This window comes from Bos javanicus, chromosome 22 (assembly GCF_032452875.1).
Source record: "Bos javanicus breed banteng chromosome 22, ARS-OSU_banteng_1.0, whole genome shotgun sequence".
In the NCBI taxonomy this organism is placed as follows: Eukaryota; Metazoa; Chordata; class Mammalia; order Artiodactyla; family Bovidae; genus Bos; species Bos javanicus.
Window position 1 is genome coordinate 53,329,346 of NC_083889.1, and position 23,029 is coordinate 53,352,374.

The 23,029-nt window shown below is 43.5% G+C and overlaps 1 long non-coding RNA gene across 1 annotated transcript; it reads right to left on the reverse strand.

Moving 5' to 3' along the window:
• Positions 1–610: 610 nt before the first annotated feature.
• On the reverse strand, positions 611–22,815 carry LOC133235487 (uncharacterized). Its single transcript, XR_009732561.1, has 2 exons — positions 22,307–22,815; positions 611–21,170 (listed from the first exon to the last, which is right to left on the reverse strand). It is a non-coding gene; the product is annotated as an uncharacterized LOC133235487 (long non-coding RNA).
• Positions 22,816–23,029: the final 214 nt, after the last annotated feature.

A 23,029-nucleotide genomic window follows, 5' to 3' on the forward strand; every position in this document is an offset into this window, starting at 1 on the left:
TACGGTTACCTTATTTTCGAGCGCATCGCTGGCGAGGCATCGCGCCTGGCGCATTACAACAAGCACTTGACTATCACATCCAGGGAGATCCAGACTGCAGTGCGCTTGCTGCTACCTGGGGAGCTGGCCAAGCACGCCGTGTCCAAGGGCACTAAGGCTGTCACCAAGTATACCAGCTCAAAGTAAATATAATATGCCTAGCTGCTGTTAACAGAGAAGGCAATGGCACCCCACTCCAGTATTCTTGCCTGGAAAATCCCATGGACGGAGGGGCTGGTGAGCTGTAGTCCATGGGGTCGCTAAGAGTCAGACACGACTGAGCATCTTCACTTTGACTATGAAGTACTAGGGTTCCAACTAGGGTTGGAACTTCAACACATGCATTTGTTAGGACACAGTTCAATCCATAACAAAGGGTCTTGGCTCTCTTGTTAAAAATCATTTGTGAGAGTTTAATTCTAGGTTCTCTGTTCTGTTCAGTTGATCTGTGTGTTTGTCTTTATTCTATTACCATACTGTTTTGATTATTGTAGCTTCGTATGTAGTAAGTTATGAAATCAGGAAGTGTGAGACTTTTTAGTTCTTCTTCAAAATTATTTGGTTATTCAAGTTTCCTTGAGATTCCACATATATTTTATTGTGGATTTTTCTATTTCTGAAAAGAAATGTCATTGGGATTTTGAATTTGTAGGTCACTTTGGGTAGTATTGACATCTTAACAATATTAACTTTCAATATATGAACACAGGATATTCTTCCCTTTATTGGTGTCTTCTTTAATTTCTTTTAGCAATGGTAGTCTTCAGTTCACAAGCTTTTCATCTCCATGGAAGTGTTTTACTCTTTTTGATGCTGTCATACATGTAGCTGTGTTCTTAATTTCCTTTTCAGGTTGTTCAGTTGTTACTGTATACATGTGCAACTAATTTGAGGGTGTTGATTTTATATTCTGCAACTCTGCTAAATTCATTTACTAGTTCTAACCGTTTATGTGTGTGTGAGAGAGAGAGAATTTTCTATATATAAGATCATGTCATCTATTCAAGTGAAAGCCACTCAGTCGTGTCCAGCTTTTTGTGACCCCATGAACTATACATCCACGGAATTCTTCAGGCCAGGATACTCGAGTGGGTAGCAGTTCCCTTCTCCAAGAGATCTTCCCAACCCAGGGATCAAACCCAGGTCTCTGGCATTGCAGGTGGATTCTTTACCAGTTGAACCACCAGGGAAGCCCAAGAATACTAGAGTGGGTAGCCTATCCCTTCTTCAGTGGATCTTCCCAACCAGGAATCAAACTGGGGTCTCCTACATTACAGACAGATTCTTTACCAGCTGAGCTACCAGGGAACAGCCCATGTCATCTGTGAACAGAGATAATTTTACTTCTTACTTTCTAATTAAAAAAAGTGCATCCAAATTGGAAAGTAAGAAGTAAAAAAATTTTTTTAAATGTCATCTGTGAACAGAGATAATTTTATTTCTTACTTTCCAATTTGCATGTACTTTTTTTTGTTTCCCCTTGATGGCTTCCCTGGTGGCTTGGACGGTAAAGCATCTGCCTGCAATGGGGGAGACCTGGCTTCGATCCCTGGGTCGGGAAGATTCCCCTGGAGAAGGAAATGGCAGTCCACTCCAGCACTCTTGCCTGGAAAATCCCATGGACGGAGGAGCCTGGTAGGCTACAGTCCATGGGGTCGCAAAGAGTCGGACACGACTTCACTTTTCAATTTTCACTTTTTTTCCTTAGCTGTCTAAAACTGCCAATTCTAATGTTAAGTAGAAATGGCAGAAGTGGACATCTTTTTCTTATTTCTAATCTTAGAGGAAAAGCGTTATTTTTTTCACCATTGAGTATGATGTTAGCTGTGGGTTTTTTATATGTGGCCTTTATTTTGTTAAGACACATGCCTTCTATTCCTAACTTGTCAAGTGTTTTTATCATGAAAAGATGTTAAAGAGTGTTGAATTTTGTCAAAAGCTTTTTCTCCATTAACCGAGATGATCATGTGGGTGTTTTCCTTCATTCTGTTAATGTGACATATTATATTGATTCAGCTTCATATGTTGAGCCATAATTGCATTCCAAGAACAAATCTCACTTGGTCATGGTGTATAATCCTTTTCAGTTCAATTCAGTTGCTCAGTCATGTCTGACTCTTTGCGACCCCATGAACTGCAGCATGCCAGGCCTCCCTGTCCATCACCAACTCCCGGAGTTTACCCAAACTCATGTCCATTGAGTTGGTGATGCCATCTAACCATCTCATCCTCTGCCGTCCCCTTCTCCTCCTGCCCTCAATCTTTCCCAACATCAGGGTCTTTTCAAATGAGTCAGTTCTTCGCATCAGGTGGCCAAAGTATTGGAGTTTCAGCTTCAACATCAGTCCTTCCAATGAACACTCAGGACTGATCTCCTTCAGAATGGACTGGTTGGATCTCCTTGCAGTCCAAGGGATTCTCAAGAGTCTTCTCCAACACCACAGTTCAAAAGCATCCATTCTTCGGCACTCAGCTTTCTTTATAGTCCAACTCTCATATCCATCCATGACTTCCAATCATTTTAACATGCTGCTGATTTGGTTTACTAGTATTTTGTTGAGGGTTTTTGCATCAGTATTCATAAGGGATATTAGTCTGCAGTTTTCTTGTCTCTTCATCTGGCTTTGGTATAATGGATAATGCTGGCCTCATAGATATAAGAATTTAAGAAGGATAGGTACTAATTCTCCTTTAAATGTTTGGTAGGACTCACTAGTTAAGTCATCTGATCTAGGGCTCTTCTTTATCAATAATATTTTGATTACTGATTAAATCTCCTTTCTAGTTATAGGTCTGTTCAGATTTTCTGTTATTAGAAGCCATATGCAGATCTGGGGGGAGAACATTCTGGGCAGATAGAAGAGTAGGTGCAAAGGTCGAGGTGGAAGTGTGGTTGAAGAGGAGCAGAGAGACTTGTGACTGAAGCAGAGTGTTTGGGGTGGGGGAGGAGTAGGAGATGGGGTCAGAAACATGGTGAGACCAGATCAGATAGGGTCTTGTAAAGAATGAGACTTCATAGCAAGTTATGGGAAGCTTTCCATGACCAGGCCCCTTTCTCCTCCCCATCTCCCTTCCACCAGCTCTCCACCTTTTGCCCTGCACTGTGGATATCCTGTAATTACCTAGAACCTTGGCTGCTCCTCTCTTTGCCTGGCTAAGCCCTGCTTACTCCTCACCGACCACCCTGGACACCCGTTCTTCTGAGAGGCTGTCCCTGACATCCCAAGCTACATGGAGCACATGTCCCTGGGCTTTGATGGTGCCCTGCAGCTGAGTTCTATAAGAGCTCTTATCTTCATGACTAGAAATTTTCTCTGTAGGCTGGTCATTTTTGGGTTCCCAGCCTGTGGCTAATAACAGACACTGATAGGATCAATCATCTGCACCCTCTGGTGCACCCTCCTGAGCACAGAGGCTGATGCCCCAGTGTGTTCTTTTGCTCTAAGTATCAGCTCAGTTGGAATCCTTCCTGGGTCCCAAACATCTGATTCTGACTCTTGGTTCACGCCGTGTGTAGTGGGGCAGGGATGGCGACAGTGAACTGGGACAGTATCTTTGTCAAATAAATTTAAGAGGAGGAACTGAAACTACACATTCTCATTATCACAGACTTTTCCTTCTTGCTATGTACTTCTTCCAATTTTTGTGTTCTCATCAGAGTGTGATCTTGTTCTGACTAAATGAATCAGCTGAGTTTGGATTATTCATCTTAGCAAAAGCATGGGAATGGAGCATGTGGTTGGATGGACCTGCTCATTGACAGATGGTGGAGGCTGGAAACTGACATAGCCTCTCTGGAGAGTATCTTTTGCTAACTGTACATTAGCTCTTAAAATGGTTCTTACCTTTTCACCCAGGAACATTTCTAAATATGATCCTAAAGAACTAATCAGAGATATTTGTACAGGAATATTCAACACTGTACTAACATTCATACTGAAAAGTGGGAGACAGCCTAAGTGCCTAACAATATGTGCCTGGTTAATAAATTACAGTATACCCATATGATGAACTGTATGTGATCTTAAAAATTATTATGGAGAACTGAAATGACATAGGGAAATGTGATGCAGTGCAAAGTGAAAAAAGAATGGTATTTCACCTACCCCTCTGAAAAAAGATCAGAATACCTCACCTCATAACATTAAAAATGGTTATTGCTAAGTTGTGTTACTATTGCTGAAGTTTTGAGTTTAGTTTTTGTTCTATTTCTCTAAATTTTCAATAGTCACTATGTGTTTTTAAATGACTTTAATATGTATTATGAAATATTTCAAGAATTCAAAAATATAGGAAGCAATGAGCAGATATATATTAGCTCTTTACCTCATACAGAAAAATAATTCCAGATTGAGTATGGTACATTAGTGTGAAAAGCAAATTGGAGAAACTTTGAGAAAAGAATTATAGAATTCCCTTTAGGATCTCAAGACCGAAAAGACTCTCTTCAGCAAGACGTGTTTTACTTAAAGATTTCTGCCTAACCAACCAGTCCCAGACCTAATGGCTTGAAACACCCATCTTTTGTTGTTGATGATTCTGTGGGTTGGCTGTTTAGGCCAGCCTTATCTGGACAGTGCTTATGGTCCTTTCAGGGCTCACTCATGAACTATGGCCAGCTGCCAGTTAAGGGAAACGCAATTGGCTGGGGCCACCGGGTCTCGGGGCCATATGACCTCATCATCCAGGAGGCCAGCTGGGGCTCATTCCATGGCAGCTGGCGGAATTGCAAGAGAGAGCCGCCCTCTGCGCTCACAACTGCCACAGCATCTCTTCCACTGCATTCCCTTGGCCAGAGCAAGCAGTGAGACTGACGAAGGATGGAGACAGAGTGCACCTCCTAACAGGAGGGGCTGCAGAGACACACTGCATAGAGGGAGAATAATTGGATCAAAAATAGTGTGGCCATTTATGCAGGCTGCCACAAGAAATAAAATGCACAAAGGAAATGCAAATCATAAAGGAAAAGGCTGATACACTTAAATACACTCAAACAAAAATCTTCTGTAAAAACCGATACTTTGAGCATGTATTACTTTTATCATCACAGAGTAAAGACAGGTAGCTCAGGGTGCTGCAGCAGAACACGTTATCTTTTTTAAAGCGCTGAAGAGCTTTAAAAAAAATCTAGTATGTAAACAGCTCAGCTTTCAAAATGGGGAAAGTATTGGATCAGTAATTCCATTATCCTTGGATGCTTCCTACTCAAACAAGCATGTTAGAAGACTTAATAGTAAAGCCTACCTCCTGCATTTGAAAAGGAATTGCCCCCACAGCAATCATTATTCTGGGATATATCTATTGTGTATAATAACGTGTGCCCTTGAAATTGTGTTTCTTCACCTTAATTCTTCTCACTCCAAAAGGATCCTCAAAGCAATCACCAGAATCTTGAGAGGAAGTCCTTTTTTTTTTTTTTTTTAGAGAAGTGAAGAAATCGATACGTTCTGTCTTCATGAGAAAGTGAGAAGGAGCTGAGGTCAAGAACAGACTTAGGGGGTGACAGGTTGTTTTTTTTTTTTCCCTGAATCTGTCCTCAAGAATGCATCCTCATCCTTGCGTATGACTTGGCATGTAACCAAAACACAGACCTCTCCCCATGGCCTCCTCCAAGGCCACATATGAATGACTTGGGGTCAGACCATGTAATGAGTTATCCTAGAGGCTTACGGCCCTGAACAGGGTGAAAAGAGGGGGCTAGGATTTCTTAAGGATGTTAACACAAGTGCACCTCCGCGAGCAGCAAGAAGCTGTGTCAAAATGGCTCGAAGGAAAACCAAACAGCCCTGGTTTCTCTCTGGATTATGCCCCCAGAGGAAAGGAGAGAAAGAGAACAACAGCGAGAGAAGAAGAGGGTCCCAGAATCTTCCAGATGCCTGTGTCACCTGCCCTCCATTCTCGTTTACTCACCGCGCCAGCCAACATCCTGGAAAGAGCGAGGTTTGGGCTCAGAGATCTTTACATAAAGAACGTCTTGGAGAGCAAAGTCAACAGCTGAGCGCTGGTGTGGTCTCCTCACCCAGCCAGGCACAGGATCTTCCTGCCAAAGTGGAGGGTACCACAAAGCACACCTCCTTGCCACCCACTGGCCCAGCTCTCCAAGTGGGAGGGCAGGCTGGTGCCTCACTGATGTATGTTAGGGCTCCCTTGGCACAGGTGCCCTAGCACTGGTGATAAATCTGGCAGCATCTCAGCTTTGGACAGCCCTGGCCAGAAAGGCCTGGAAGCACTGTGTGGCAGGCCTGTAAGACGGGAGAAGAGCCTAGTTACTAAACTCAACTCAGAGCTGCCAGCCTTTGGGGGAGGGACTGCTGGGGCAAGGGCCACTGTCCTATTCCTGTGGCACCAGGAAGGTGGGACTTAGGGCTGCCCTAAGGGACAGCCAACAGAGAGAGGAAACTGTTCATTCCTCAGAGAAGGTGTCCTGAAGCATGAGCACACTGCACCGGAGGGTTGCCCACGAGCCAGGATTAGTACCAGGTCATGGACAGCCTTTGAACCAGCTGCAAATCTGCTGCTCACAGATACTGGGGACAATTAGACATTCTGCCAACCCAGAGAATCCTCTCCACGTATGTGGAAAGGAAAGAAAACAGGCTTACTATTGAATAAGTGTGTGTGTCACAGGCACCCACTGATGAGATTACAAAGGCAGAAGGAAAGCTTCTACCTAGTGGCTACACCCATTGTGAACTTGTGCCTAAGACGGGCGGCAGCTTGTCTTACAGGAGGAGGACCGGGCAGCACCATTTGCTATACATTCTCTCATACTTCACCCAAGCTCACCTGCTAACTGGGAGGCGGGGGCAGCTGTGCTAGCTGATTGCCTCTATCTAAATTGCCTCTGTCTCTGTGACAAGCAGGATTCCCTAATAGTTCAGTTGGTAAAGAATCCGCCTGCAATGCAGGAGACCCTGGTTTGATTCCTGGGTCCGGAAGATCCGCTGGAGAAGGGATAGGCTACCCACTCCAGTATTCTTGGGCTTTGCTTGTGGCTCAGCTGGTAAAGAATCCGCCCACAATGCAGGAGACCTGGGTTGGGAAAATACCCTGGAGAAGGGAAAGGCTACCCACTCCAGTATTCTGGCTTGGAGAATTCCATGGAATGTAAAGTCCATGAGGTCGCAAAGAGTTGGACACGGCTGAGCGACCTTCACTTCACTGTGACAAGCTGACAGGTACAGCTTGGAGCAGGTGCCCAGACTGAACTCCATGGTAACAAGGAGATAAGGGCGCTGTTTTTCTTGGTGTTTATCTTTCAAAGAGATCTCAGAAACATTGAGCACTTAAAAAACATTCCTGGGTTTTAAAGCTGCAAAAGGCTTTACTTAGCTCTTCCAGATACTTAAGTTCTATCTTAAGGGACAGAGGATGGATTTATCAGGTTTCTCATGTATCAAAGCAAGGGAGGAAGTTTCTTTGCTTTTTTGGCCACCAGGAAAGCTGAGTTTTAAAATTTTCCCTTCCATAGGTGATGGCAAGGCACTAAGAACTAGGCAAGGCTTGGGTCTTCTTCCCTAAATTCTGCGGGAGATTCCACAGTCAGTTTCCAAAGGAAACGATTAGGGAACTGGTGGTGACCAATGGATGACACAAAGGGAATTTTTCCAGACCTGAGAGATTGCTTTCCTGCTGGGGTGATTGGATGCCTTTCGTTCAGTTAGAGGTGGGGTTTTTCCGGTGAACCTGCCAGATACAGCTTGTTCTCATCCCTGTGAATGATGTCTGAAGTTCTGTATGGGGTCCAGAGCCCCTGAGATGCATTGCAGGGACTCAGCACACAGGGAAAGTGTGCAACTGACTCTCATCACAGGGCCAGCCCTGAAACGGCCACTCCATGTGCCCCTGGGGGGTCTCTTTCTGTGGTCTCAGAGTACTCTTGGCGGGGCCCCCTTTTAACACCTAAGCCATCCCACCTCTGCATGAAGCACAGTCATTTCCAGCAGTGGAAGATTGCAGATGTTTCCAGAGTTGCTTCTGCAAACCGCAGGCATTTTCCACAGCACCCCATCCCCCGCCTCAAGTCGGGGGTGTCACGGAGGCAGTGTGGCCTGAGTAGAAGGACTCATTCTCTCTGAAACAGCACCATGGAAACCACTGCTACATTCCAGACTCCTCCCCAAGAGAAAGGATGCAGGCATGGCAGCAAAGAGACTGCAAAAAAGATTCCAAGGAGGCTGTGACTCCATGCCTCTAGGCAAAAGAGGCTTGCAGAGCAGCAGAGAGCCACCATCATGTCCTCCGTTGCTTTCCTAGTGAATTTGGTGCCATTCCAAGGCCCAAACAGCCCCTCTTTCATGACGCCTTCCTACTCTCCCCGAACCCCAACTGCCCCTGCTCCTTCCCGCCTCCCACCATTTCAACTGAATAACTAAATGACTGTGATGCTTCACATTTTTTTTTTTTGCTTCAAAAGCAAGAAATAGTCATTATAGAAAATCTATGAAAGAAAAAAATTAAAACACAATCCCTCCATCTTGATGGACATTCTTCTATGCTTTCTCTTGTCCATTTTGTATATACCTTAAAAAAAGTAAGAATCAGACTGACTGTATTGCTTTGTAAGCCACTTTGTCATTTTGATCTTATCTACATTTTCCTGTGTTCTTCTAGAACATCATTTTTTTAAATTTTATTTCATGAGGTATAGTTGGTTTATAATGTTTTAATTTCTACTGTATAGCAAAATAATTCAGTTATATATATATGTATACACTCTTTCCCATATTCTCCCCCATTACCGTTTATCACAGTATATCAAATATAGTTCCCTATGTGGTGCAATAGGACCTTGTTGTTTATTTACGCTGTATGTAATAGTTTGCATCTGCTAACCCTAAACTCCCAGACGGTCCCTCCCCCACCCCCATGTCCCTTCTTTGGTCACCACCGGTCTGTTCTCTATATCTATGAGTCTGTTTTTCTTTCACATTTATGTGCATTTGTATATTTTAGATTCCACATATAAGTGATATATGGTCCTTGTCGTTCTCGTTCTGACTTATTGACTTAGTATGATAATCTCTAGGTTCACCCATGTTGCTGCAAATGGCATTATTTCATTTTTCATGGCTGAATAGTATTCTGTTACACAGCATATCACATCTGCTTTATCCACTCACCTGTCAGTGGATGCTTAGGTTGCTTCCATGTCGTGGCTGGTGTAAATAGTGCTGCAGTGCACACTGGGGTGCATGGATCTTTTCGAGGTATAGTTTTGTCTGCCTACGTGTTCAGAAGTGGGATTGCAGGATCATACGGCAACTCTTATTTTCAGTTTTTTGAGGAATTTCTACACTGTTTTCCATAGTGGCTTCATCAATTTGTGCTCCCACCAGCAGTGTAGAAGGATTCCTTGTCTGCGAACTCTCTTCAGCATTTGTTATTTGTAGACTATTTTTTTTTTTAATATTCATTTATTTATTGGATTGCACTGGGTCACAGCTGTGGAAGATCTTTGATCTTGGTTGTGGCGTGTGAACTCTTGGTTGCAGCATGTGGGGTCTGGCTCACTGACCAGTGATCAAACCCTTGTCACTGCGCTGGGAACACAGTCTTAACTGCTGGACCACCAGGGAAGTCCCCGTAGACTTTCTGATGGTGGCCATTCTAACCGGTTTGGGGTGATTTGCATTCCTCTCACAACTGGTGATGTTGAGCGTCTTTTCATGTGCTTACTGGCCATCTGTATGTCTTCTTTGGAGAAATGCCCACTTAGGTCTTCTGCCTGTTTCTTGACTGGGTTGTTTGGTTGTGTGTTATTGAGTTATATGAGCTAACTGTATATTTTGGAAATTAAGACTTTGTCAGTCTCATCAATTTGCAAACCATTCCATAGGTTGTCTTTTCATTTTTTAAAAATGGTTTTCTTTGCTGTATTAAGTTTGACTAGGTTCCATTTGTTTATTTTTGCTTTTATTTCTATTGCCTTAAGGGACCGACCTAAGAAAACAGTGGTACAATTTATGTCAGAGAATGTTTTGCCTGTGTTATTGTCTAAGACTTTTATGGTGTCCTGTCTTATACTTGTCTTTAAGCCATTTTGAGTTTATTTTTGTGTATGGTGTGAGGCTGTGTATAATATCCTTTTAATGCTTATGGGCTGTGGTTTATTTGAGGAAGTAGAGAACAATGATTAAAACTGTGAGCTGTGCAGTTGGACCACCTGTGTTGAAATCCTGACTTGGTGACCTTAAGAAAATCAACTTCTCTGAGCCTCAGTTTCCTTATCTATAAAACGGGGTTAATCCTCACTGGGCCCCATGAATAGTGAAAATATGCATAGCACTTAAAACAGTGTCTGGCTCATATAAGCGCTATACAGACATTAACTGTTCTTGCTTTATTCAAAGTCATGTAGAGCTGAGTGTTTAAGAGTCAGAGTTTCTCTTCTACGTATCACTGCAGTGACCATCCATGATTTTTCCTTAGGATAACCGGAATTTCTGGGTAATAGTATTTACATATTTTAGGGTTTTCATATGTATGCCAAATGACTTTCCATCAATATGGAACCAATTTAAAATTCACCAGTGTAGGTATGTGTGACAGTGCATGGTAACACAGGACAATGGATGATGAAGGTCAGATCAAACTTAAAACTTGTATAACCATGGCCCTCCGCTTTCAGACAGTGTAACAAGCCAGTCGTATGTTATTCTCCCCTTGTTAAATCACAGGCCATGCATGCAACCGGCTTTCTGTGTCCTCTCTATAAAGAGGGAGCGCTGAGAGACGGAACTGTGTGCCACTGTGCAGCTGCTCTGTCCAGAGTGGTAGTCAGTAGATGAGGAGGGAATTGAACTAGTTTTAATGTTTTTAGAAGAAGCAAACTTAGCCCCTTAAAATAATAGCAAGTCTTTGTTGGAAGTCTAAATGTACAGAGTTAGTGAAGAAATTCTCCTCTGTCCATTTCACATTAGCCTTTCTGCCACTAGACCTTAAGCCCAGCACAAACTCAGTGGGTCCCAAAGCCCTGTCCACTTCACCCCTTGAGTCCAGCCTTATGCTGGCAGGTATAGGGAAGCTCTTCCCTCTGCACTGGAGAAATGATCACATAAAGATTATACAGAGGTGATTACAATCAGGCACGTCTACCTTTGGTCAAGTGTGTGGCATGAACGCCATGTTCTCCATCCCACCAAGAAGAACCCAGTAAACAGACCACTTTTGTCGATACAAGTAGAATTGGGGCTACAGACAAGAAACAACAGTTCTCACGCAGAGCAGACAGAAGATTCCCAGAGGTCTAGACTTTGATGTGATTGGGGCTTCTCAGGGCCTGTGGCTTCATCAGTGTTCACAAGAGCCAAGAAACAGGAGTGGGGAGTTTATCTCTGGCTCTGTGGAACACTTTGCTGTTACAAAACATATTCTCATTAGAGCCTCAACACAACTCTTCAGCATATGCAGGGGAAACAAGGCCAGTAAGCTAAAGGGATATGTCCAGGGGTTGCAGAGCTCAACAGAACAGAACTGGAACCTGAACCAGTCTTCTGGCTCCTGGTTGCCCCCTCCAGTATAGATGTGAGGTGTCTGCTTAGGCCAGGGGACTCCGGTCAGGACACCTCTGCACACTTTGTGAGACAGGCAGTTATGTGACTATCAGAGTTTGGTTTCATTTTGTAAATATGTACTGCTGATATTAATTCTTCCTTGCATCTTGTGATGATTTTGAAACATGCTTGTGAATTCTTTGACACACCTCACGTTAAGGAGTAGAGTCTGTGTCCTCTCTTCTTGAACTTGGACAGGCCCAGTGGCTGCCTTAATGAATAGAACATGGGAGGAGCGATGCTGTGTGACTTCTAAAGTCAGATTAGAAAAGACCGCGCAGCTTCTGCCAGTGTCTCTTTAAGACACTCACTCCGGGGTTCCAGCTGTAAGGAGTCTGGCTACTCTGAAGCCGTTTGGGGAGCCCTCTTAGAGAGACTAGAGAGGTGAATAGATCTATACTGGATACATGAATAGATTGAGCTCCCTCTGTTCGAGTCTTCTAAGCCAAGGCTGTAGTCATATGAGTGAAGAAGGCTTCACAATAACCATTGCCCCAGCCACTGTCTTTCTCCAGCCCCCAACAGAACAAAAACTGCCTTGCCCCATCACCTGCAGGTTGGTTTTGCTTTAAGCCACTGTTGGGGGTGGCTTGTTACACAGCTATAGCTGATCAGAACAAGTCCTGTTGATTTGTTTAACAACAGTTCATATTTATAGAAAATCATATCATATTCTCTAATCTGGGACTCCTTCTTCCATGCTTCTGATTTGAGTTCCCTATCCATATTCCAGGCAAAATCATTCCCTTGGTGGCAGTGACCCCAAGATTAGAAATTATTTCTGGCTCAGAAACATACATGGTTCTCATGAATGGTGGTTGCTATTTCCATTATTAATGAAACCATACTAAACAAACTAAGGCCTTCAAAGTCTTCCCCTTTACATGCTGTCCTGCCCCAGAGGAGGAAACTGAGGATTTCACTTACCTCAGGTTGCACAATTGTCAACTGGGGAGATCGGAACCCAGGTCTCCAGGCAACCAGATGGATGTCCTCATTATTCCATTTCATCACTTCCTGCCCAGAACTGGAAATAGACTGTGCCATCTTTTGGACCCAAAGCAAGAGCAAGTCTGAGGCAGAGGAATACTGTAGGCCAGCCCAACAGGCCGAACCAGAGTAGAGAGAAAACTCATTAATATCCTCCTCATTGACCTTCTCAGAGAAGGCAATGGCACCCCACTCCTGTACTCTTGCCTGGAAGATCCCATGGACGGAGGAGCCTGGAGGGCTGCAGTCCATGGGGTCGCTGAGGGTCGGACATGACTGAGCAACTTCACTTCATTGACCTCCTAGTACTTTAAGGAGTATTTGACTGTAGGTCAAATCAGGACCCCATTCAAGCCAATACATTTGTGTAAACAGCTACTAAAAACAGAACCAAACAACATAAAGCTGTTTTCAGCTTTATGTTTCTCTTTTCACTGAAAGGGTGAAATCAGTGAGAGTTGCTGTGGCTTGCCTGTGTATTAATTACATGAGGAGGCCAGGGAAGATGTGGCAGTAGAAACAGCTCTGAAATCCTCCCTCCCTCACAAAGGTAATAACCACCAAAGTTCTGTGTTTGTGTTTTGTTTTTGTTTTTTAAAGACAAAACAAAACAAGTACATCAGCAGATATCAAACCAATAAAGGAGCAAATGTCACAAGATGTACTGCTTTGCGAAGTGCTGTCAAAAGCAGAACTAGAAAATTCTTGACACCAGAGAGTCCCTTCCCCCAGAACCAGTGTGAATGGGAAACGGGTGGGGAGCAGGAGGATGTGGACTGGAAGCTGAGTGGACAGATTCTGAAAAGTATTACTTAAATCCGCAGTTTTAAAGAAGTAGATGGGGAAGGACAGTTGCCAGAGTAGAAACCCTTTCTACCAACATACCAAAGATTAAAAACAAACTCATCACAGGTATAAAGAAGAAAACAGCATTGCTTATAACCTCTTCTCTCACTGATAGCACTAATTAATATGAATAGTTATGTTTTATATCATCAAAATCATGTGATATATACAATTTTATGTCCTTTATCTCACTGAGTATTTCACCTTAAAAATTACCTCACATCATTAAAAATGGCCCACATATATCACTTTTGGGAACTGTATAGTATTTGTTGTTGGTGGTTGGTTTTAGTCAGTCAGTCATGTCTGGCTCTTTGGCAAGCCAATGGACTGTAGCCCACCAGGCTCCTCTGTCCATGGGATTTCCCAGGCAAAAATACTGGAGTGGGTTGCCATTTCCTTCTCCAGGGGATCTTCCCAACCCAGGAATCGAACTCTCATCTCCTGAACTGGCAGGCAGATTTTTTACCACTGAGCCACCAGGGAAGCCCCCATTTGTTTGGGAAGTATTTGTTGACTCAACCATAATTTAGTTATTTTCTTATTGCTGGATATTTTCCCAAATTTTCAATGTTATAAATAATACATTATTAAACCACATTGTGTCCTGTCTATGTTTTCCAGAGATATGCTTCTCTCTTAGCCTTCCCTTGTAAACACCCAGAAATAACTGGAACAGAATATGATAAAGAGAGAGAACATTGTGTTGTTACAAAAGTGGAGGTTAATGAGCTGGTAAAATGCAATATTATACCATATCATGTCATTAGAATATAATTTACCCCAAAGCTTAGGACAGTTGTGGATATTTGGATTATTTAATTATTTACCAGGTTATCTACCATGAATGTATATCACTTTATAACCAAGAAATTAAGCTTCATTTAAAATAAATTTTATTTTAAGTAATAGTTGACTTTTTTAAGTTCAAGATGACAGCCAACCATATTTATCACCCCTCTCTTTTGAAAACTTGTGGAAATAAGATTAAGAGTTCCAGGGGTGGATAAAATCACAACACTGTGTATAGAGAAGAGGGCAGCAGACCAAATGATGATGAATTTGTAAAGATGGCAAATGGATGGAATACTGCCTGTAAAATCTGAATTTTGGAGGCCAGTGCTTATAGCACTTCGGGAGCAGCTGTCAGAGTGAACGTTAGTGACCAGGGTAGCATGGGGCTTTCTCATCAGTGCCCCAGAGGTGCCAAGTACACAGACCAGAGTGTGTGTGAAAGGAGGTGACTGATGGAAAGCACCTAAAATGCTTTGGGAACAGCCCTCCCCGCCCCACTGAGCACCAACGCTGTGGACCAGAAGAGGCAGTTTGTACCACAAAGGTGAAGCTGGATAAATCATTTTTCCAAATAAATGCAAGCTGACAGGGAGCGGATAGGGCTCACAGTAGGGTGGGGATGGGTGGAGCCCGCTTGCCTTCTCCCCGCTCTCCCAGCTGAACATGAAGCCCCCCAGTTCCCCTTCCACACCCAGAAGGCTCACTATCAGCCTTCTTGTTCAGAGGAGAGGAAATGATCTGCAGTTACCTCAAGTAACACCCAGCCTGGTGCAAATAAATAGGGATGGGCCCTATTCACACAGAACAGTAAAAAGGAAGGACTGAGACAGGTACTGAGAACAAATGAGCCTGGAGGAGGAGGGCCTGAGGAATGAGAACAAAAAGAACCCTAAACTAGACTTATCCTCGTGGGAAATCAAGAGTATGCATCCATAAGACAACAACAGTCTTCTAAAAAGGAGCAGTTGGAAACTAGGAAAGAGTTTGTTTTAAATCACTTGTGAACTATATTTTTAATAATTATAATGCATGGAATAAAAAACAAAATTCAAACAATAGACTACACTATAAAGTTTAGAAGATCTTGCAGAATAGAGAGTAAATTGACAAGTGGATAACTTGATAAAATACACAAAAGGTCAATCCAGATGGGCAAATGTTTATGTAACAAGAATTTCAGGAGAGAAAGGGGAAGAGTGAAAATGGAGATGAGGAAATAAAGAAATAATTGAAGAATATCTCCCAGCATGGGAGAAAGACAGAGGTTTCGGTTTGAAAGATCCCAAGTACCAAGCATAATGAATAAAGAATAATCCATAGAAATAATCTCATGTAATTTCAGAGTACTGTGTATAAGAAGAAGTGCTAAATGCACTCAGACAGAGACATGTAACCAACGAAAGTGTAAGATGATTGACATCATTTTTCTCATCGGCAACACCAGTGCCTGAAGATGGAGCAGTTACCTTCAAAGATCAAAGAAATAATTTTGTACCTAGAATTTGATGCATTATCAAATTATTGATCCAGTGTAGAGGAGAAAAGCATACAGGAACTCAGACTCCCAGACACCTTCTGAAAAGAAAATTATTTGATGATGTACTGCCCAAGAAAGAGAAAGATATGAAAACTAAAACCCATAAAACCAAACTAGAAATGTGATTAAAAGAAACTCCACCCCAGATGTGCAGTTAGCCTAGTCAAAAGTCAGTAGAGTTTGGTGCATGTAATAAATGCTTTTGAACTGTGGTGTTGGAGAAGACTCTTGAGAGTCCCTTGGACTGCAAGGAGATCCAACCAGTCCATTCTGAAGGAGATCAGCCCTGGGATTTCTTTGGAAGGAATGATGCTGAAGCTGAAACTCCAGTACTTTGGCCACCTCATGCGAAGAGTTGACTCATTGGAAAAGACTCTGATGCTGGGAGGGATTGGGGGCAGGAGGAGAAGGGGACGACAGAGGATGAGATGGCTGAATGGTATCACTGACTCGATAGACGTGAGTCTGAGTGAACTCCGGGAGTTGGTGATGGACAGGGAGGCCTGGCGTGCTGCAATTCATGGGGTCGCAAAGAGTGGGACACGACAGAGCGACTGAACTGAACTGAATAAATAATATAATTAAAACTAGCTGTATTACAAAGGAGGCATATGCTTTTATTGTCAATCAATTAAAGATTTCAGAAACAGTAAGCTGTAAAAATATAGAGAGAGAAATATAGAGAGAGGTAGTTGATAGAGAATCTCATGGCCCAAATATAAAACTCACCAAAAAGTATGTTTTTGTGTATGTAGTTGGTGAAGTTCAAGAAAAGAAACCCCACTTGACCTTGATTTTGGAACATTCCCCTCTGCAGAACTCAACATAACAGCAGCTTCTGTTGGGAATAATATTTACATTATCTTTATACTTTAAATACTGTTGGTTCACTGGCTTTCAATGATCAGAATTAACTTACTGATAAAACGTGGAGGACAACTTTACTAAACAGAATGCATGTACTATAACCCTTGACAGCATTAAAGAAGTGATATGGACGAGAGAGAGTATGGGAGTAGAAGCAAGAGAAGAGGGAAGTAAAGGAGTATTACTTTCCTATCTTCCATGAAAAGCATGAACGTGAAACTCGCTCAGTCGTGTCCAGCTCTTTGTGATCCCATGGACTATACACCCATGGAATTCTCCAGGCCAGAATACTGCAGTGGGTAGCCGTTCCCTTCGCCAGGAGATCTTCCCAACCCAGGGATCAAACCCAGGCCTCCCGCATTGCAGGAGGATTCTTTACCAGCTGAGCCACGAGGGAAGCCCTTCAGTCTTACATAGTGGAGAATCTAGAATCACTAGCTAAAATTAACGGGTCAATAAACAGAAATTGAGCGTGATGTAAAATCATAAGGGTAACCATCAGAAGCAGTAAAAATACACAACAGTCAGTGATTTGGAGATGGTAGAAAGGGGGTGGATAAGTGAATAAGTTACTCACAAGTCAAAACGAAGTCTGTAAATAGTGCCTCAAGCTGATAAATGAAGACATAAGGTGCAGTGGTTTATTTTAAAATATCAAGAAGAAATAGAATCAAAAGAAGATACGTACTAGAAGAAAAGCTAGGAAAGGAGTGAGGAAAAAGACTTTTTGTCTTTTTTTTACACTCTTTTCCATTATGTTTTCTTTCCTGGGAAATCCCACAGACAGAGGAGCCTGGCAGGCTGCAGCCCACGGGGTCGCAGAGAGTCAGACACAACTGAGCGACTAACACACATAAGAGACTGAGTACAGTTTCCTGTGCTATAAAATAGGACCTTGTTGCTTACCTGTTCTGTACATAAGTTTGCATGTGCTAGTCCCAAACCCCCAATTCAGCTCTCCCCGTCCCTCTCCCCCTTGGCAACCACAGGTCTGTTCTCTGTCTGTAAGTCTCTTTCTATTTCACCAAAGTGTGAAAGGGCTGGTCACTCAGTCGTGTCCGACTCTGCGCAACTCCATGAACCGTAGCCTGCCAAAGGGGGACAGAGGAGGAATTCTCCTTGGACATGGAGTAGGTTGCCATGCCCTTCTCCAGGGGATGTTCCCAACCCAGGCCTCAAACCCAGGTCTCCCGCGTTGCAAGCAGATTCTTTACTGTTTGAGCTACCCGGGAAGCTCAAACAGAAAACGTTCTGTTTTGTAGTTAAGTTCCTTTGTATCGTATTTTAGACTCGACGTATAAGGGATGTCGTAAGGTATTTGTCATTCTCATTCTGACTTAGTTCTCTTAGTATGACAGTCTCTAGGTTTACCCGCGTTGCTGCAAAGGGCATTATTTCATTCTTTTGAATGATGGCTCAGCAGGTGGGCTGCAGTCTGTGGGGTCGCTGGGAGTCGGATACGACTGAGAGACTTCCCTTTCACTTTTCACTTTCATGCACTGGAGAAGGAAATGGCAACACACTCCAGTGTTCTTGTCTGGAGAATCCCAGGGACGGGGGAGCCTGGTGAGCTGCGTCTATGGGGTCGCACAGAGTCGGACACAGCAGCAGCAGCAGCAGCAGCAGGGGTATTCCATTGTGTGTGCGCCGCCTCTTCTCTATCCACGCATCTGTCGACGGCCATTTAGGCTGTGTCCACGTCTTGGCTGTTGTGAGTAGTGCTACTCTGAACACTGGGGTGCATGTAGCCTTTTGAATTATAGTTTTGTCCAGGTGTATCCCAGAAGTGGGATTGCAGAATCATATGGCAGCTCTAGTTTTAGTTTTCTGAGGAACCTCCATACTGTTTTGCTCAGTGGCGGCACCTGCTTCCATTCCCACCAGCACTGTAGGAGGGTTTCCTTGTCTCCACACCCTCTCCAGCATTTGTTATTTGTGGACTTCTTAATGATGGCCATTCTGACCAGTGTGAAGTGGTATTTTATTGTAGTTTTTATTTTCATTTCTGTAATTATTAGTGATCTGGAGCATCTTTTCATGTGCCCATTGATCGTACTAATATGTATTAAGAAGACTTACTTTTTATGGCTTTCTATACTGTTTGAATTTTTATTTCCAGAAACCTATATTTTAATAATCAAATAGCAACATTTTTTAAATGCCAGAAGATTTTATAGTACCAGTTAGGAATATGGGGTCAAAATGAAATTGTGCGGGTGATTTGTCTTCCTCTATTTTCCAATTATGCTGTTATATTTTCCAGTTATACTGGTTTTTGTTGTTTCCATAATGGAAAAATTTCTAAAGGAAAGAGAGAAATGGTTAATAACATATTATTTTTATCACATGATGGTTGTAAGTTGTAGATAATGGGAATGCTAAAGCAAAGCAATTAATCTGGAATATTTGTGAGATGATCCTATGATAAGCATGAAGGCCAGGCTTGCTGTGTGCCTGTGGGCAAATCATGTAACCTCTCTTGACTTTGGTTTCTACATCTGAATCATAGAGGAGATAGCTTCAAAAGTTCTCAGACTCTGTTCAGCTCCCAAAGCTTTTGAGTCTCTTGCTGCTGCTGCTACTGCTGCTAAGTCGCTTCAGTCGTGTCTGACTCTGTGCGACCCCATAGACGGCAGCCCACCAGGCTCCCCCGTCCCTGGGATTCTCCAGGCAAGAACACTGGAGTGGGTTGCCATTTCCTTCTCCAGTGCATGAAAGTGAAAAGTGAAAGTGAAGTCGCTCGGTCGTGTCCGCCTCTTCGAGACCCCATGGACTGCAGCCTACCAGGCTCCTCCGTCCATGGGATTTTCCAGGCAACAGTACTGGAGTGGGGTGCCATTGCCTTCTCCTTGAGTCTCTTAGTATCTAGCAACTCTGAGCATTGCCACTGAGATCATGTGACCCAGGCATTCTTGACTATCAAAATAGCTGGATTCTATTCTCCATCCTTGTTGAGGGGCTGAAGGAGACTTCCACTTGAAATCTGAAGCTCTGAGGTGTTGCAAACCTCATGTTTCTCTAACAGGTTTGCAGTTGTTCATTCCAACAGAAAGTAAAGTCCATGTAGATTATATCCTGGGGCTCACATAGATAAAAACCAAAAACCTCACACACTGAGGACCAAGGATGTGCCCAGGCCCTGCCCAAGCCTCAAAGAAACCATTGAGGTTTCTTTTAGGCTGTGGTCTGCAAGAGAGGGTAAGTCATCCTTTGTTTTGCAAGAAAAGAAGGAAGTGTGTTGAAAGACATAGCCACAGTAAAAATTGCCCCATCAAACTGAAAGTTGTCCTCTACACATGGGGAAATTGCACACCACCAGGAACCAGATGGAACTACATCCTGTTACCTGCTGGGTTAAACATCATCTGTCTGTGCCATGGCCAGGATATGGGCATTTTATCCAAAATGAAGTTCTCCCGGTAGTAGGTTATTAACAACGATAACAAAAGAAACGGAAGGAAAAACCTTATGGTGAGGTCATGTAAAAAATGGCAATTGCTTTGGTTTTTGTGGTTATAGTGTCTGAAATTGTGGAGTCAAGTTTGGAACAGTTGAGGGACAGTAACTGAGGAATATCCATAAGTCACTAATAAAGAGTCTACAGTCTTTTTTTTTTTTTTACTGAAATATAGTTTACAATGTGGTGCCAATCTCTGCTGTACAGCAAACTGACTCAGTTATACACATATAGACATTCTTTTTTTTTAATATTCTTTTCCACTATGGTTTATCACAGGATATTGAATATAGTTCCTGTGCTATACAGTAGTGTGCTGTTTATCCATCTTATATATAACAGCTTACATCTGCCCATGCCAAAGCCCCAGCCCGTCCCTCCCCCACCCACTTTCCCTAGGCAACCTCAAGTCTGATCTCTATGTATGCAAGTCTGTGTTTTGTAGATAACTTTGCTTGTGCCATATTTTAGATTCCACATGTAAGTGATATCATATGGTGTTTGTCTTTTTCTGACTTACTTCACTTAGTGGGACAATCTCAAGGTCCGTGCAAGTTGCTGCAAATGTCATTATTTCATTCTTCTCTATGACTAGGTAGTATTCCACTGTAGCACATCTTTATTCATCTATCTGTCGATGGACATTTAGATTGTTTCCGTATTTTGGCTATTGTGAACAGTGCTGCTATGAACATAGGGGTGCTCTTGAATTATAGTTTCATCAGGATGTATGCAGTCCATGAGGTTGCAGAGAGTCAGACACAACTGAGCAACTGAACTGAACTGAACTGATGCTAGAGCATATGGTAATTCCATTTTTAGTTTTCTGAGGACCCTTCATGCTGTTTTCCATAGTGGCTGTACCAACTCCCACCAGCACTGTAGGAGAGTTTCCTTTTCTGCACACTCTCTCCAGCATTTGTTATTTGTAGACTTTTTAATGATGACCGTCCTGACTGGTGTGAGATGTACCTCACTGTCGTTGAGAGTCTACAGTCTCACTGTGGGACATGTGGCCTCCAGAAGAGCAGCAGCATCCCCATGGAGATTTTACATTTGCAGAATCGTAGATCCCAGGCCAGACCTGCTGAATCAGAAATGGCCTTTTACCAAAATCTCCAGGTGACACATTTGGACATTAAAGTTTCAGAGGCCCAGGGGCGTAAGACCTATGAAGTCCACGCACCTACCCACATCAAAAACTGAGGATTTCACTGTGCACGAGGTCTAGAACCAGAGCCCACAATAACCCTTCAAAGAAGAGGTTTCACCTGCTGTTGTTATTATATCTCCCGCATACAGATGGGGAAACCCAGATTGACTCCCACAGAACTGAAGTTTATTAAAAGGCTACCAGAAGCTTGGAGAGAAGGCTTAGAGAGGTTATTAACAGAAACTTGAAGAAGTGAGGTCGCTCAGTCGTGTCCAACTCTTTGCGACCCCATGGACTGTAGCCTACCAGGCTCCTCCATCCGTGGGATTTCCCAGGCAAGAGTACTGGAGTGGGTTGCCATTTCCCTCTCCAGGGGATCTTCCCGACCAGGGATTGAATGTGGGTCCGCATTGTAGGCAGACGCTTTACCATCTGAGCAGGGGAATAGAAACTTGTTCTACATGAAAAGGTAGTAAAGGGCAGAAAACTGAAAGAAGTGTTGCTCAGTCGTGTCTGACTCTGTGACCCCATGGACTGCAGCCCGCCTGACCCCTCTGTCCATGGGATTCTCCAGGCAAGAATACTAGAGTGGATTGCCATGCCTTCCTCCAGGGCATCTTCCCAGTCCTGGGACTGAACTCAGGTCTCCCACATTGAAGGCAGATTCTTTACTGCAGAACTAGGGCTTAAAACAATACCTCCTTGAATCTCACCATTACTTTCAGTTGCCTGCCTAGGGTTGAATGTTTTCAAGTGATTCGCTTGAACAATAGCATCCAGTTGGTAGCGTGTGGAGAACCATTTTCCAGAATGTCATCCTTAGGAGACATCCCAAGGAGGTTTTCACCTGATAGATAGGCTGGGAGGTACACTTCCTAGAGTTTTGTATCAGGGTGTGACCCTCCTAGGCAATGGAATCTGACTCACCATGGGCTGAGTGTGACAGTCAACCCCAGAAACAAAGTCTAGAAACACCTCAGTTTAGAAGCAGAAGGCCAAGGCTTCCTGGAAGGATGATCTATTTTATGATGCCTTAAGGTTTCAAAATGACTGTGGGCCCCCCTCACCTTCTTCCTCTTAAGCTCCACCCTCTGCCACTCTTGGTTCTGGAGACAGAGTGGGTCGGGGTATGGAGGCAGTTGCCGCTGACAGAAACCTTGCTTTTCAAGAACCTGGGCTCAGAACAACACGGCGCAGGCTCCCCAAACCCCTCATGGCGTGGCCTGGGGAGATGAGGGTTTGCTGGAGAGTCACACATGCTTTTTCTGGAAGAGGGAGAAAATGGTGAGCTTCTCAGCAGCCCATTCTTAGCCCCACTTTCTAGATGACCCCACACAGGAATCATCTCCTCTTTGTGCAGGAATTAGATGCAGCTGCCCACAGCAAGTGAACAGTAATGATAATAGTGGCTTAAGTTCGTGCTTCTCAGACCATCATGTGCACATGAATCTGAATTTAGAAGGTTCAGCATTTCTAACCAGCTCCTAGGGGGAGTCACATTTCCGGTCCATGACACACACTGAGTGGTGAAGTCTTCAACTAGACGGAAGTTTATTCCTCACTTAGCTCAAAAAACCTTGAGGCTGACCCTCCAGGCTCTTTGGGATCCAGCATAGATCCAAGTCCAATGTCTCTGCTGCTCCAATTCAGCAGGTGGTCTCCACCCTGAAGGTCACTTTACAATCGAAGAGGGATCCTAGAGAATCAGCCCATCTGTGCTCTGAGCCAGCAGCAAGAGGGAGAGGGGAAAAACAATGTTCCTACCAGCCAAACCAGTTCCTCTGAAAAAT